At 41.4% G+C, this 16,507-nt stretch overlaps 1 non-coding gene across 1 annotated transcript; it reads left to right on the top strand.

Annotated features, from left to right (window-relative positions):
- The first annotated feature begins 14,831 nt into the window (after window positions 1-14,831).
- Window positions 14,832-14,905, top strand: TRNAI-GAU (transfer RNA isoleucine (anticodon GAU)). The gene has a single exon. It is a non-coding gene; the product is annotated as a tRNA-Ile (tRNA).
- The last annotated feature ends 1,602 nt before the right edge of the window (window positions 14,906-16,507 follow it).

The following is a 16,507-nucleotide window of genomic DNA, read 5'->3' as shown; positions in this document are numbered from 1 at the left end:
ATATGTGAATAGATGGTTGTGCGCAATGTGGTCCCAAATCGAGATCCCGAAAGGAAGATGAGATTTAAAGGGCACTATGATTACATTTTTGAACATTTTCTTTAAGAAACAGTGGGATCAAATCTTGTTGGTCTTTTATGTTCCCAGGCACGTAGTAACAGCTCAATAAATAACTGTTTAATGAATACGTGGCCATGTGGTTCTGAAGCTCAGGAGAGAGATTTGGGCTGAAGGTATAGATGACGGAATCATTAGCAACTAATGTTGGAAGCCATGAGATGGATGAGCTTGTCCTTGAGGAGTGTGTGCGTCACGGATGGGGCAGGATAGAGTTCTACGGATGCCAACGGCAAAGGAGAGACCGAGGACGTGAGGCCCATGTAGGAGGCTATGAAGAAGCCTTGTTGGGGTGATATGAAGAAAACCACAAGAAGATGCTTTCTCCACCTTCCCCCTCCTTGGAGCAGGGTGGAGGGGGAAGAAGCCAGATCACAGGGGGAAAGATGGGAGGCATGGAGGTAGAGACAGTGAGTGTTTAAAATTCTTTCTGAACCTTTGGTGATGAAAGGGAGGGGAGAGTTGGTGGTGATAGCTGGGGAAGGGAGATAGTCCAAGGGGAGTTTCGAGTCTGTGGTTTGGCTGTGCTCTAGAATTTAAAGTTGTTGATGGGGGAGGAGGCTACTGATAATAATGGTGATAAGGTTAGCGTCCTTGCTGTTTGGGATGGGGAGATGAGAGGACATTTCAAGGGGAGGAGGCTGAAGTCACTGATTCTGAGGAGGGAGGAACCTGTGGAGAAATCCACCCCAGAGCCTGGGTTCTTGATAGAATGAAGGGCACATTTTCCATTGTTTCTGGAGGGTAGCAGGACAGCGTGAGTGCAGAATGTAATCTGAGCATGGAGTCAGCCAGAATTTGAAGGCATTCTCTTCCGATGCCTTCAATTTTCTCCGTGAAGGTGGAGATCGGGTAAATTTGCTGACAGCGTTAGAAGGACAGAAAAGTCTTAAGAGAGGGAAGGTTCCAAGCAATCGCTGTGGTGAACGGGGAAAGGCAAAGGAAGCGTAGCCAGGCAGCGTGTGAGGGTTCAGGTGAGGCTGGACACAGCAGACTGCGGAGAGCTCAGGTGCTTTCTCTCCCACAGCAGGGAGAGGCTTCTAGGAAGCAGAACTGGGGTGATCCTGTGTTTGGGTTTTGCTTGGGGAATGTGACACAGGGGAAAAGGATTTGGCAAGCCAGACCAGGAAAAAAGTAAAGACAAGGGAGGTAGGAAAGACTGAGAAAAAGTAACTGGGCAAGGGTCTGTAGACTCCCACATTTTATCTGATTTCGGAAGGTGAAGTTCATGGCCATGTCAGGGAGAAGTCTCCAAAATGGGGTAGGCAGGAGGGTAAGTCCCTGAGAGAAAGAGGATCATAAAAGGGTTTTTTGAAAAGGAGGGAACTTGCTCATGTTAAGCGTCAGGCATTACGCTATGAATTGTACACAAGTACTAATTCATTGGGACTTCCAAAGAAATCTAACACTCAGGGATTATTATTCCTATTAAAGAGAAATTGGGCTCTGGAAGAGTATTTGCCCATAAGTCACACAGACTAGCAAGGACACAGCCTGGTTTCAAACTCTGGTCTTACCCTCACAGCCCACTCTTATAATAATTCCAAAGCTTCTCCAGAAGTCACTAGAAAGAATTAAGCCTTTTTCATATCATTTTAAAACATTATTTAAAAATTTAAGCCTTAGTGGTTACCAGAGGGTAAGGGGGGAGGGACGTGGTAGATGAGGGTAAAGGGGATCCAATATATGGTGATGGAAGGAGAACTGACTCTGTGAGCATACAATGTGATATATAGATGATGTATTACAGAACTGTACACCTGAAATCTATGTAATTTTACTAACAAGTGTCACCCCAATAAACTTTAATTTAAAAAAAATTAAACCGTAAAAATGGATACCTGTAAGGAAAAACAAATCTCTCTCTGCCACTCTTAGTTTCTTAAATATTCTTCTAGAATATTTGCTTGCATTTTGTGTATGTGTATACATGTGTTCATACAGGATCTGCCGAATGTGATTCTGCTCACTCCTTTTCATATGTAGCAACGTATCTTGAAATGTTTGATACACCACAGCTTTTCCCTTGTCAGACAGCCTCCTATTCCTGCAGGTACCATAAGTTACTTAACCCCACAGCAGGTTTTAGGCTGTTCCCGTCTTTTTCACTTACAAATAACATATAATGATAACCGTCGTATATATGCCTGTCTCCATCTGGATTTTAATTTGGGGGTGAGAATGCTAGATACTTACCCCAACATCATTTATTGACTACATTGTATTTTACCTCAGTGATATGAAATGTCACCTTCATCCTATAACATACTAAATTCTCAAATGAATTTTGCTCTCTTTCTGTACTTCTAGTTCTGTTCCATTGATCTCTGTATATGAGGTATGACAATTAAGTTCGTGAACTCATCCTAGGAAAAAGTGCTACACACCTCATTGCTGAATATCACCATGGTCACCTTCAAAGTACTCCCCATGGGAAGCTATGCACCGATGCCAGAGCCTAGTCCACCCTTCAAAGCAGTTTTGGAACTCTTTTTCTGGAATGGCCATGAGAGCTGTCATTGTATTACCCTTGATGTCCTGAATGTCATCACAATGTCTCCCTTTCAACATTTCCTTTATCTTTGGGTAAAGAAAGAAGCCATTGGGGGCCAGATCAGATGAGTAGGGAGGGTGTTCCAATACAGTTATTTGTTTACTGGCTAAAAACTCCCTCACAGACAGTGCTGTGTGAACTGGTGCACTGTCGTGATGCAAGAGCCACGAATTGTTGGCAAGAAGTTCAGGTCGTCTTAACTTTTTCACGCAGTCTTTTCAGCACTTCCAAATAGTAAACTTGGTTAACTGTCCAGCTGGTACAAATTCATAATGAATAATCCCTCTGATATAAAAAAATTTAGCAACAGCGTTGCAACAAGCTCACGAACTTAATTGTCTTTCCTCGTAATTTTGGTCCATACACTCGTGTGTCAAATACCAAACTGTGTCCCTTACTGTACTTTTATGAACCATTTTGATATCATAAGGACAGGACTCCCTCATTCCTTTTATTTATTTTCAGCAGTTTCCCAGCTACTCTGGGGAGATTACATTACTTTGAATAGAGAGATTAATTTAGAGATACTTTTCATTCACATGCTAATAAGAGCTAGTAAGTACCACCCGAGGGACTCAAGGAATCCGAGATGTGACTGGGCAGGAAAAAGAGGGAACATTCAGATGTTAATTAGCTCAACAGGCCCACACAGACACTACGGGTCCTGCAAGCGAGGAGGGGGAAGAGAGAGCTTTGAGACAGGTAGAAGACCCGAACGCTGAGGCTGACACCCCTGCCGGCTTCTGCTCTCTCCACTCCACTGTCTTGCTCTTGACAAGGACCCTAGGATTTCTGGTTTCTAAATGCGACGGACTCTTCTCTTAGAGTCCTGTGTTAGCCCCCGCAAAATACAGCGGTGCTTTGCTGATACCTCATTAAGCTATAAGCTCAGACCCAGTTTGAATGGCTGCAAATGTCAGCTGCTTTTGAGTTTAGTCTGTCTCCCCAGCCCAAGAGCATCCAATCCACGCACAACGATGTCTAGATCACACACAATACGCCCTGCCTTTGCTTTCACGTACCCTCCTCCCTTCACATCTTCTCCCTCCCCTCAGCCTCCCCCCCACATCACCCTTATTCACAGTGAATTATTTGAGGGGTGAGAGGAGGATAGGGACAGACAGAGGGAGAGGCCTAGAGGTTAGGAAATATTCCCCAAGACTCTCCAACACTGGCCGTACAGCATCATTTCCCAGAATAAATAGCCCTTCTACAGTTTATAAAGTCCACGGGACAATATCTAGCACAAGGTTTGGAAGCAGGGGTACTCAGTATCTGTTGGATAATCAACTACTGAATTATTTGGTGCTTATAAATCGAAATTGCTGCAACCATTAATGACAACTGCAGGTTATCCTAAAGAACTCATTTCTGCGGAACCTGCAAAGACAAACTTGGTTATAAATGAGTATAGTTTCATTGACGTTTGGTCTCGGGCAAGTAAATTACCCAATGAGGTGATTTATACATTTGTCCAACTAATTCTCTGATAGGAAGCTGAGCAATGTGCTCTGGTCATTGGGCCTGATTTACATCAGGAAAGTGTACAAAAGAAAATGGAGGTTCTCTATCTTACTCTTGGCCTTTCCTAGTCGCCTGTTACTAAATAACAGGCATCCTTTTCCTTTAATTACCTTCTTCATGGCTTGAGAGCTCTGATGACTTGATTAAGTCTCGCCTTGCAGTTCCAGGCCCTACCCATCTGATCAATTGGCCCCAAGCTTATTAACTTCCCAATTCTGATCAATGACGCACTGATGCTAAACGGTGCAAGGGCAAACTAAGGAGGCAATTTTATTTCAAGACAGAGTCTCTACTGTTTTTTTAACCATCTTTTCTTTGATCTTCCTTTTTAATGCAGCCAGGGTGGAACAGGGCAATACAATAAATAGTCCTATGAAGACTATACACACTCTTTAGTCCTAACCACTTTACTTGCTGCCACAGTACTATTTGATGGCACTTTTTGGGGACTTCGCATGAAGAACACGGGGCCTCCATTAGTCAGCATACAGGTAAGTGTTGCTCCTGGCCAGAGAAAAAATATGATGATACAATCTTTCCTTCTCTGCAGAACACTGATAAAATCTGTAACAAGAAACTCTTCTTCCTCAAACCCAAACTCAGAACGGAGTTCTCTAATATGGCGGGGCTATTCCGATGTTCCAGATCAGCACTATCCAGCAGAAATATTTTACATGTTCTGGTAGCCACATTCAAAAATGAAAAATTCACAAGTGAAATTAATTTTGATAGCATTTTTTATAACCCAACGTGTCAAATATATTATCATTGCAACATGTAAGCATGTAACCAACTGAGATGGCATGTTCTTTCTTTCCCCAGCTTTACTGAGCTATAATGACAGGCAACATTGTGTACCTTTAAGGAGTGCAACAGTGATCATTTGATACATGTATATATTGAGAAATGATTGCCATAATAATCTTAGTTAATTCCTCCATCACTTCACATAATTACCTTTTTGTGTGTGTGGTGAGAATAAGATCAATTCTCTTAGCAACTTTCAAGGATGTAATACAATATTGTCAGCGATAGTCATTATGATGGACACTACGCCACCAGAACCCACTCATCTTATAAGTGGCTTTACTTGTCTAAGGTGAGGTCCGCTGAGCTGTGACCAGGGCCAGCACACAGAGCTCACTCTCCCCCCCCCCCAACTCTCTTCTACCATCTCAGGTTGCCTTTCAGCTTAAGAGAATCGCCACACATTAAGTACAGCTTCTTATTTTTGTCTCCAGTTCTTTTCTTTATTAAGCAAAGTTAGTAAATAATGCATGCACAGGGCCGGCCTGGTGGCTCAGGAGGTTTGAGCTCCATGCTCCTAACTCCGAAGGCTGCCGGTTCGATTCCCACATGGGCCAGTGGGCTCTCAACCACAAGGTTGCCAGTTCAATTCCTGGAGTCCCACAAAGGATAGTGGGCAGCGCCCCATGCAACTAGCAACGGCAACTGAACCTGGAGCTGAGCTGCGCCCTCCACAACTAAGACTGAAAGAACAACTTGAAGCTGAACGGCACCCTCCACAACTAAGATTAAAAGGACAACAACTTGACTGGAGAAAAGTCCTGGAAATACACACTGTTCCCCAATAAAAGGCCTGTTCCCCTTCCCCAATAAACTCTTTTAAAATAATAATAATAATAATAATAATAATAATAACACATGCACAAAGGAGACAGCTCACACATGACAGAAGGGGGGACCAGTCAAAAAGGAATGCCTCCTTCCCACTTATCTCCTCGGTTTCCCAACCAGTTGCCCTCCCAGCAACTTAACCTATGTTGCCAGGGTTCTTTGTGTCTTCTCAGACATCAATTTTAGCCCTACTTCATCTCTAAGACGTAAAACAATCAGAAATGAGTCACATCATAAACACAATCCTAGAACCAATAAATACAGTCACATGGCTTCCACAAAACTGAATACAACACACCGACCTTTGAATGTGAAAGATGACGGGCAATATAGAAAGATGAACTGCAACCCAAGTAACAACCTGAGCTTTAAGCCAGGTAACTGGAGGACTGACCAATGTTTAACATTTTCATTCCACAATGTATTTTTTTACAACTCCTCTCTATACAACAAAAAATTGTCAGTGAGGGTCAAGAAGGCATATACCAACTAAAATAAAATCTTTTATTAAGAATGACAGAGCATTAGTCTTTAAAAAAAAAAGAATACAGAACTGACTCTGGGTGGTGAACACACGGTGGGATTTATAGATGATGTAATACAGAATTGTACACCTGAAATCTATGTAATTTTACTAACAATTGTCACCCCAATAAATTTAAAAAAAGAATATAAGATTAATATCAAAGAAGATACCTTTAGATACCTTTGAATTGCCAGCAAAGAAATAGGCACTAAGTAAGCATGTTCCACGTTTCTTATTTAAGAAACTGTGACATCTATAGATGGCCTAGAAGGCCCCTCTGACATTCAAAAGTGAATTTCTAAAGATTAGAAGGCCCTTCTTTCCTAGGCTGAAAATTGCAGAGAGAATACTGTATTTCAAAACACAATCTTTCAGGGCGGCCGGAAGGCTCAGTTGGTTAGAGCGCCAGCTCTGAACAACAGGGTTGTCGATTCAATTCCCACATGGGCCAGTGAGCTGCACCCTCCACAACTAGATTGAAGACAATGAGCTGCCGCTGAGCTGCTGGTGGGGTCGCCAGATGGATCAGATGGTCAGAGCGAGAGCTCCCAACAACAAGGTTGCCTGTTCAATTCCCGCAACGGCGACTGGACTTGGGGCTGAGCTGCGCCCTCCACAACTAGATTGAAGGACAATGACTTGGAGCTGATGGGCCCTGGAGAAACACACTGTTCCCCAATAAAATGTATAAAAAACAAAAACAAAAAAAACCCACAATCTTTTGACTTTGGAAAAGCAACATAAAAGCTCTTCACAAAAGACTGGAAATGCTGGGAGAGGTAATTCAGTTTTAATAAACAGTTATGTGTTGCTCTCCTCCAGGTAGAAAGCAGTGTGCAAAATTGCTTTAGGTGAAGATGGTCATTGTTAGAATAATCTGTAAACGGGACCTGCCCACCCACAGTCTCACGCCCTCCAAATCCTCCCCTCTTTCCAGCCTTAAAGTCACCTCAGGATGACCGTCCACCGGGCCATGGGGACAACCTAAAGCTCCAACCCAAAGTCATTCTTTAAAACTCTTCAGTCGTTTCCTTCTCTACTGTTCACAGCGTATAAGTCCCCTGCCTAATTCTGGATTTCCACGTCTTCCCACTCCCGGCCTCCCACTGGACCTTCCTTGCCTTCCTCACGACGTTTTCATTTTTGCCTCCCCTTCAACCATACTGTTCCCTCCATCTGGAAGGTCTCCCCTTCTCCTTTGCTTGGCTAACGCATGCTTTCCCTTTACGGCTCAGTTTGGGCATCATCACTTCCTCCAGGAAGCTTTCCCTGACCACCACCATCCCCACTGGTATAAGTTACTAAGTGGAGATTATACCTACTGACCTGACAAAGTTGTCATGAGGATGATAAGAGGTAACAGTTATTCAGTTATTCAAGAGCTCTGAAAATAGCTAAGACTTGAGGGTGTTGGCCGAATAATAGCAGAGTGGAGGTGGGGAAAAGGGGGTGTGCTCATGAAATCAGACAGACAATCCCAAATGCGGGCTCTTCCATTAGCAACTGGGTGACAAGTTCCAGACAAGTTCCAGAACTTCTCTCAGCATCTTGTGGTTACATCTTTAAAAGGAAAGTCAGCCTTCCTTTGTTCCCAGGAGTGTGGAAAATGCTGCCTCCCATAGACCCCTTTCAGGGTCAAGTCTACACTTACCCCTAAGTACACAGACTTCCCAGGGGTTGCATGACCTTGGATGGTCCTAAAGGAATTACTGTCCAGATCCTTTACTTCCATAGTTATCCCGCCTGGCAAAAGAAAAATGCCACTCACCATCACAAACGCACTGTGGTCATTGCTTCCGGGATATGGCCTTCCCTAGAGGAAAGCTCTCTGAAGGACCACTCCACTCTCCTTAAGCACCAGCCTGGCCCCTTGGCCAGTCCTCAATCGCAGACACAGTTTTCCCTTAAGACATTTTTAAAACTTAAAAAAGCTTTTCAATGACAGTGGACATTCAATATTATATGCGTTTCAGGTGTATAGCACAGTGGTTACACATTTACATTATTTATGAAGTGACCCCCCCGCAGGAGTCTAGCACCCACATGCTACCATCTGTGGTTACTATAATATTATTGAATCTATTCCCTGTGCTGTACTTTATGTCTTTGTTCCCTTAAGACGTCTACACTGCCCGCTCCTCAGACTGGAGGGCTTCTCCCCAGAGACGCCCCCTGACTCCCTGCCCCTCACGATGAGCCAGCCCTGATCGCCCTTCGTCAGGTGACCACCTGTCCGCACACCCAGTCTCCCTGGCCTGCTGGACTTGCTTTTTCTCCACGGCACTTGTTACCTGACAAATGACATTTCCTCATTCCTCGTGTCTGTTCTCTAGCGAATGTCACCCCCACTCCCCACCACTAGAATTTAAGCCCCATGAGAGCAGGGATTTGGGTTTTGTTCACTCAGGTGTCCCACACACCTGGAACATACCTGACACATAGTAGGTTCTCAAAAAATATTTGGTTAATGAATGAATGAACAAATGGAACAAAGCATACTACTTATGTGTTCACATTCTTTAGTCACACAGACTTAAATTCACGTCTGAGCTCTACCACTCACTAACTGCATGACCTTTCATAAGCTTTGTTTCCTCATCTGTTGATGAAAAAAGCCAATATTACCTCATAGGATTATTGTTTAGATGACATAAGGTAATTACTATAAAGTGCTAGCACCACGCCTGGAGCATAGCACATGCTCAGTGTTAGATGCTATTGTCGTAGGTCATTTATCATAATTATCATCACTGTTTCATTTAAGGTCCACACTAACCTTAACAGGTAGATCACCCCGACTTTAAAGATATGGAAAGTGAACAAAGAGAGGTTAAGTAGCTTCCTTGCTACAGAGCAGGTAAACCTCCCCACGGGTCTACGGGACACATTCCTGCCACCTCAGCTCACCTAGACCAGGCCTCACCCTGGAGTCCTCGGCTACTTGGTTCACCTGAGGTCACAGAGTTGACATGCTGGCTCGTTCCACAACGTCCAGACTCATCTACAAGTTGAGCTTCCCCAGGCTACCCGAGGTCCAAAGACCATTTTGGCCATTCCCAGGCACCTTGGAAGTCTCTGTGCTGGACCAGTGACATAGTGCCCTTCCAGGTGGTCTCTGATGGGGCATCTCTTACTTTATTTTGTCTCTCAAAGTTTACAGTAGGCCAGGGAATGTGGGCATCCTTTTTGGGCCAAAAGAATAGAAACAATAACTTTGAGTTCATATATTTTAAGTGAAATGTTTCAAAGAGAGGGTAAAAATGATTCTCTTCCACTAGGGGCCCTTAGTACACTTGGTGTCCATACCATATAGCTGTTAAGAATACAGGCTATGAAATGCCGCACATAAGAGGTGCAAATTCAAATGACTCTGCGATACCATGTTTCACGTATCAGATGAGCGACATTCCATAAATGGAGTTACACACTTTGTAAGGCTGTGAGGGAGTGGAACATTGCCCGGGAGAGTGCAAACTGGCAAAGAAAGACCCCTTTGGGCTGCAATTTGGCAATATCTGTCCATATTACATGTGAAAATAGTACTTAACTATGCGTGGAAAGTATCAACTGTACTAGCACACATGCAAGGGAGTGTGGGGGAGTCTTTGGGGACCTACTGCTGTGTTAGGCATGACACCAAAGATAAGAAACGACAGTCCAACAGATGAACCAAATCAACTCTGATATGTCATAGACTGGAGTATTATGCAGCTCTGAAAAAGAATGAGAACACACTGAAAGTTCTGATTGGAAAAGGTTTTGAAGATATTTTGATAAGTCAAAAGGTTCATATAGTAGAAAATGGGGAGGGAATAAGACATACATCTGTATTTGCCTTACATGCATAAGAAAACTCTGACACTTAAAAAAACTATTAACAGTGGCTGCTTCTGAGAATGGAAGGCACGGAAAGTGGGAAGATATTTCACTGTATATTTCAATGAAATCCATTTTATTTTATTTTTAAACCATGCAAATGTCTTACCTTTTGAACAAAATTTAAATTAACTAGGGCAAACTACTTTTTCTCTCGGTGCTTTAATGTCCTCATCTGAGCAACGGGGATAAGAAAATCCACCATCAAGTATTTAGAACAGGACCTGGCCCCTAAAATATTACCTTTGGAAAGTAAAATTTTAGTCAGGGTGCTTAAAGCTTTCAAAATAAACTGCAATCCTATCTTCACAAATAATATTAATCATACAATTAGTGAAAAGGTGCTACTATACATTTGAACCAGATATTGTTCTGAGTACTTATAAAATAACTTATTATCCACACAGAAAGCCTGTGTGATAGGAATTATTTTCCTCATTTTACAAATAGGAAACTGAGCTCAGAGCAGTTTGCTGCCCAAAATCATAGAAGTAATTATATCTGTCTCTAATAGCTATACTCAAATTATCACACCACCTGTCAGACAGAAAATAGGAGGTCGGTTCCTCAATATACAAAAGTAGGTAGAATTTTAAATATGACAACTGAAACACCTCCAAGCCTAATTTTCATACTAGGCAGTATTGTAAGGGTAACACTCTGCTGACAAAACAATTATGACTGAGTGCGGGGGTGTGAGGAAAAACTGAAATGCGGGGTTTGCTTCTAATATCGTATATGCTGTGTTTAAAAACAGTAGGGCAGCTGTAAATAGCAGGGGAGAAACTTTACATAGAAAATCATAGAAAAACCATTCATAATTGAAAGAGACTCTCATCTAGAAAAATACCCCAAACTTCCACAAAATTAACTCCTAGTAACTAGAAAACAAAAATGTTATATTGTTCCTGCTTCAATAATCAGGTACCTCAAATGGAAGACAGAAAATTCCAATTCTTCTGTTTTAAAACTTTCAGCTACAAGAACTCCCGAGAAACAGTATTAATAGCTTTGTCACTTACAGGATGCTTTTAGCAATAAGGTATTTTTCTCTTATCTTCTACTATTTTGCATGAAGAACAACCTGAAATTAAAGATTTCACAATGAGCACTTCCTAGACACGGAACTGCAGTTCTTACTTAGATTACGTTCCTCTTTATTGTTCTATGTGGACCTTGGCAAATAAACCACACACGCGTGTGACTATATCTGCGAAAACGCAGTTCTTTTTCCCTCTGAAGGAAAGACAGACTTCATCTTATCCAGTTGCTTGGTCTTTCACCTAGGTTGGTCGGGCACAGAAATTAACTTCATTTTACAGCCCATCACACTCAGCATATGCTCCAACAAATGGATTCCTGTGTCCAGAGACCAGTAAAACCCCTGGCTCCCTTGGGGATTCTGCTATAGCATTTGTTCTAGGACATTAATGGATGTCCTAACCAGTCCATGTTTTCTAAAGCAATGACAACTCAAGGTCATACTCTCCAAATGAGGCATGCTCAATATAATGACTACAAAAAATTGTACACATGCAACATACAGACATTCCTGGTGATGTCGATCATACATATTGCTTTTTCCAAGACGAAATTTCATGGGGATTCTTATTCTAAGAGGCATTTTAAAAATCAACCAATCAATTTCTAGCAAGAAGCCTTTTGCATGAATTAGAGCAAATGTTCAATTAGTACCCCATGTTTGCTCAGAGGCACTGCAGGGAGACATAGCCAGAAATGTGTCCCAGATGATTGAGGAAAAAATGGTTCAGTTTATGATTTCTCTCAAAATTTATGCCCCAAACCAAAAAAGAAAAGATTTAATTATGATCGCCACCAAACTAACTTCAAACAATAGATCAACAACCTCTCTGTCTGAAAATCTTTTAGACAAAATATTTTCAGTAATTTGGAGTTTCTTGTTCAGTAAACTAAATTGCTCAGTAAGACTGAGAATGAATATATTTTAGTGTAGAGGTTGTGATTTCAAAAAGGAGAAAGAAAATAGGGAAAATGTCTGGAAGAAAGGGACATTTCACCCCACAAAAAATGGGAAAGAAAAATACAATTTGGAATTAGAGGGAATGTGCCCAAAATGCTGCCCAGAAAATCATAGAAAGTTATTCAAAGACATATTGTAAAAACAGAATATCCAAACCCTCTTGTGGAAGGGCAAGGAAGTGGATTAAGTCAATTCTTTCTGAGTGTGAAAACTAGGCTGACAGAAATAGATCATCAGCTCTTTTATTTTTTTTAATTTATTTTATTTTTATTTTTTTAAAATATTTTATTGGAGAAGGGGAACAGGCCTTTATTGGGGAACAGTGTGTACTTCCAGGCCTTTTTTCCAAGTCAAGTTGTTGTCCTTTCAATCTTAGTTGTGGAGAGCGCAGCTCAGCTCCAGGTCCAGTTACCGTTTTCTAGTTGCAGGGGGCAGAGCCCACCATCCCTTTGGGACTCGAGGAATTGAACCGGCAACCTTGTGGTTGAGAGCCCACTGGCCCATGTGGGAATTGTACTGGCAGCCTTCAGAGTTAGGAGCATGGAGCTCCAACCGCCTGAGCCACCGGGCCGGCCCAGCTCTTTCATTTTTTTATTTTATTTTTTTTCCCTCTTTCTTCTGCCCCGCCCCACACTCTGGTTCAAGCCATTGTTTCTCAGTCTAGTTGTGTAGGACACAGCTCCCCGGTATCATGAGCCTTGCACTCCCCTGGGCTGAGGCAGTCGGTTACCAGTCACGTTCAGCTGCTCACAGCAGCTCACGGCAGCTCTCACCACTGCCGGCCACTCACACTGGCCATCGGCCGCTCCTGGTAGCACTCAGCAGCACAGCAGCCAGCAGCATCAGCTCTTTTAATAATACAATAAAAATAAATACCCAGCCAACTGAATTGGAAGGATATATGTACATGATTTTACCCTATTTTATAGCTTGAACTAATAGATACGAATAAAATACTTTTATCCTGTTTATAGAACACTTCTAATTAATTTAATTATTTTTGTCTAGATTTCACTCGATGTCCATATGGTATGTTTTTTTTTTAATTTATTGGGGTGACAATTGTTAGTAAAATTACATAGATTTCGGGTGTACAATTCTGTATTACATTATCTATAAATCTCATTGTGTGTTCACCACCCAGAGTCAGTTCTCCTTCCATCACCATATATTTGATCCCCTTTACCCTCATCTCCCACCCCCCACCCCCCTTACCCTCTGGTAACCACTAAACTATTGTCTGTGTCTATGAGTTTTTGTTTCTCATTTGTTTGTCTTGTTCTTTTGTTGTTTTGGTTTATATACCACATATCAGTGAAATCATATGGTTCTCTGCTTTTTCTGTCTGACTTATTTCGCTTAGCATCATACTCTCAAGATCCATCCATATTGTCACAAATGTTCCTATATCATCTTTTCTTACCACCAAATAGTATTCCATTTTGTATATATACCACAACTTCTTTATCCATTCATCTATCGAAGGACATTTTGGCTGTTTCCATGTCTTGACCACTGTAAACAAAGCTGCAATGAACATTGGAGCACACGTGTCTTTATGTTTTCAGATTTTTGGGGTAGATACCCAGGAGAGGGATTGCTGGGTCATATGGTAATTCTATTCGTAATTTTTTGAGGAACCTCCACACTTCCTTCCATAGTGGCTGCACCAGTCTGCATTCCCACCAACAGTGTATGAGGGTTCCTTTTTCTCCACAGCCTCTCCAACACTTGTTACTATTTGTCGTGTTGATGATAGCCATTCTGACTGGGGTGAGGTGATATTTCATTGTGGTTTTCATTTGCATTTCTCTGATGATTAGTGATGTTGAGCATTTTTTCATATGTCTATTTGCCATTTGTATGTCCTCTTTAGAGAAATGTCTCTTCAGGTCCTCTGCCTATTTTTCAATTGGGTTGTTTGTTTTTTGTTGTTGAGTTTCATGAGTTCCTTGTATATTTTGGGTATTAGCCCCTTATCGGAGGCACTGTTTGCAAAAACCTTCTCCCATTCAGTTGGTTGCCTCTTTATTTTGTCGATGGTTTCCATATGGCATGTTATAAAACCATAAAAGGACACCCAGGTGTGGATTTTTCACGTACAATTTTCACTTGAGACAAATCAAATCAGCATGGGCTTCAAAACTAAAAATAGTAACGAACACATAAAAGTGAGCTTACCAAAACAAGGGTTGCTCCACGCAGTTAAGCTGTTCTAGAATTCTGGGTGTAGGAACCTCATTCCTCCTGAATGACATCAGCCACCAGAGCCCTGCCTCTCAGACCTGCTCACTGCCCTCCCCAGGAGGATACAGGTTGCTAGTGAAATCCAGAACAGAGCTATCTGAAAACGGAAAGGAAAAACAAAAACAAAATTATAATTTGGGAAATGCTCGCAGAAAAGGGAGACATCATTATCAGACTCACTGTTTTCTCTCTCGTATTAAGTGTAATAAAAGACAAAAGCAAAATAAGAAAACATACAAAAAAAGAAACACATTGAAAAAAAATAGACCTATCAGGTAGATGCTGATAAAGAGAAAGTAGATATAGTAATAATATTATCCGACAAATTAGAAATCAAGGCTAGGGGTGGCCCATTAGCTCAGTTGGTTAGAGCATGGTGCTGATAACACCAAGGTTGCTGGTTCAATCCCCGCATGGGCCACTGTGAGCTGTACCCTCCTTTAAAAAAAAAAAAAAGAATAGAAAAGAAAAAATAAATCAAGGCTAAAAATAGACAAGAAGAATAGTTTATAGTCATAAAAGTTATGATCCACCGAGAATATATAACAGCCAGAAACCGTTACGTACCTAATAACACATTCAAAATATATAAAGCAAAACCTGATAGCAGGACAAAGAACTATTGACCAATCCACAGTAAAGTGGGAAATTTTAACCTATCACTCAAAAATCAACAGATCAAATATGGACAAAAATATAGCTGTAGAGGATTAAATAACACAATTCAATAAACAGGCTTGAATGAACAGATACAGATTTTTCTTTCCCAACAAAAAACATACACATCCTTTTCAAACACTCATGAAATATTTGCGAATATTAGCCATATATTTATTAGGCCAGCAAAAAGGTCCGATGAATTCTTCAAATTGAAATTATACAGGCCACACTCATTGACCACAATGTACTGAAATTAGAAATTAACCGAAGGAATACACCTTCCAAAATACTCCTCTTAGAATTTTTAACCGACTGTTCCAAACAAGTATTGGTTTCAGGAAGAAATTGCAAACTAGTCAGAAGTTAAGAGTGTGGCCAAAGCAATCCTCAGAGGCAATATCACAGCCTTAAATGGTTTTATTAATGAAAAGCGTGCTGAATATCTTCAGCTGGTCTGTCCACATTCACTCTCTGCCTTCTCCATGCTGCTTGGGCACGGAGAAAATGACCCCATGGACAGTATCAAAGAGCTCCCCACCCGCGGGAGCCTACAGCACTGGCAGATGTCAGAGGAGGGAGGCCCACAAGATAGGGTGTCTGTGCCCCAGCATCCCCCTGCAGGGGTCACTGCAGTTCTTCCCCTTCAGGCCCAGGGAGGGCGAAACTCTTCAAACAACCCTGTTTCCTGCTAGAACTTTGCCTGATTCAAGACAGAAAACAAGCAGGGTTTCAGCTCAAGACGCTAGGAAAAAAGGAACCAAGGAGGAACAGTAATGAATAAAGATAAAACCCCAAATCATTAATATAGGAAGCTAAAAAGCGACTAGAGTTGATCCGTAAAACAAGACACCAATAAAAGAGAACGCTTAAGTCTAGTATTTTAAAAAAGGCACGAGAAGGAAAATGAGAGAGAAACAGGAATAACAGGAATAGAAAACAGACATAATCCAGATACCAAGGAGTTTTTTTATTTATTATTATTTTTTATTTTTTTATTTTTAATTTTTTTAAATTTATTTTTTAAATTTATTGGGGTGACAATTGTTAGTAAAATTACATAGATTACCAAGGAGTTTTTTAAATTATGAGAGAACTTTATGCCAATACATTTAAGAGCAAAGTAGTCCCTGGACAGCCTTTTCTAATGCTTATTCAAAACAAAATAATACCTGAAAATGATTGTAAAATTCTCTGTAGCATTTTGGCAACTTCTTGTTAGGCTCCCAATATTTCAAAGCAAAAATTTCTGAAACTCACAACGTTTTACAAAGTTTATAGGAGGTCCTTGCCCTGGCATTCCCCGTGGAAGATTCCTGTTCTCCCAAAGGAAACCACAAACAGTAGCTCCCCCCAAATTGCTATT

The sequence above is a fragment of the Rhinolophus sinicus genome, chromosome 7, assembly GCF_057876585.1.
Source record: "Rhinolophus sinicus isolate RSI-liver-muscle chromosome 7, RSI-T2T, whole genome shotgun sequence".
NCBI classification, from domain to species: Eukaryota; Metazoa; Chordata; class Mammalia; order Chiroptera; family Rhinolophidae; genus Rhinolophus; species Rhinolophus sinicus.
This window is presented reverse-complemented; position numbering and strand designations above follow the sequence as displayed.